Source organism: Babylonia areolata, chromosome 27 (genome assembly GCF_041734735.1).
Source record: "Babylonia areolata isolate BAREFJ2019XMU chromosome 27, ASM4173473v1, whole genome shotgun sequence".
NCBI classification, from domain to species: domain Eukaryota; kingdom Metazoa; phylum Mollusca; class Gastropoda; order Neogastropoda; family Buccinidae; genus Babylonia; species Babylonia areolata.
The window spans coordinates 27,792,225-27,793,042 of record NC_134902.1 but is presented as its reverse complement, the minus strand read 5'-3'; the positions used below and the strand labels follow the sequence as shown (position 1 = coordinate 27,793,042).

Genomic DNA, 818 nt, shown 5'->3' with positions numbered 1-818 from the left:
TAATTTAACATTCGCCGTACCTCGTGGGTGAACATTGACCCACACTCTCACTCCGAAATCTTGATGACTCAGTCAGTTTTACTGCTATTAAGTTGAAATTCAAGGACTTTATCCGCCAGTGACTGTCGCATATTCCCGCTGAATATGGTGTTCTTAAGCCTAGAAATAAATAAAAAACCAATTATTCAATCAACTCATTATGTTTGATGCCCTTCCCATACTTTATGTGTGAAAGCCATGTTTTTCCTTTGAACAAAAATCGTTAAAAGTAAATAAAACAACAACAAACGTTGAACAGAAATCGTTAAAGGTAAATAAAACAACAACAAAGAAATAAACCAACAACATCATTTAAATAATCAACCACACAGAACAACCATTGACTCCTCTTGAAAGATAGCACGATGCACCAGCTGATAAATGGCTAGAATTGAGTCTAACGCTGTATTGACAAAAGCCCTCAATTAAGGTCAAAGTTGTTCAAAACTGTAGTCTTCAGGGATCTGATGCATGAAGATCAAATAGCTATGTCCTCTTGAAAGATAGCACGATGCACCAGCTGATAAATGGCTAGAATTGAGTCTAACGCTGTATTGACAAAAGCCCTCAATTAAGGTCAAAGTTGTTCGAAACTGTAGTCTTCAGGGATCTGATGCATGAAGAACAAATAGCTATGACTAAACGTTTGGAATACAAAATCAAACCCCCGTCTCTCTCCCCCCCCTCCACCCCCCCAAAAAAAAAACAAAAACAACAACAAACGTTACCTGTAGATGGTCTGGCATTCTCAGTACACAACCTGTTACTGGACTGTCCAA

At 38.3% G+C, this 818-nt stretch overlaps 1 protein-coding gene across 1 annotated transcript in view; it reads right to left on the bottom strand.

The window, feature by feature from the left end:
• Nucleotides 1–765: 765 nt before the first annotated feature.
• Nucleotides 766–818, bottom strand: part of LOC143301430 (uncharacterized) — a 14,299-nt gene continuing 14,246 nt past the window's right edge. Inside the window, exon 6 of the mRNA XM_076615719.1 lies at nt 766–818. This exon is cut by the window's right edge and continues 955 nt beyond it. The gene's annotated coding sequence lies outside the window, so the exon portion shown is untranslated.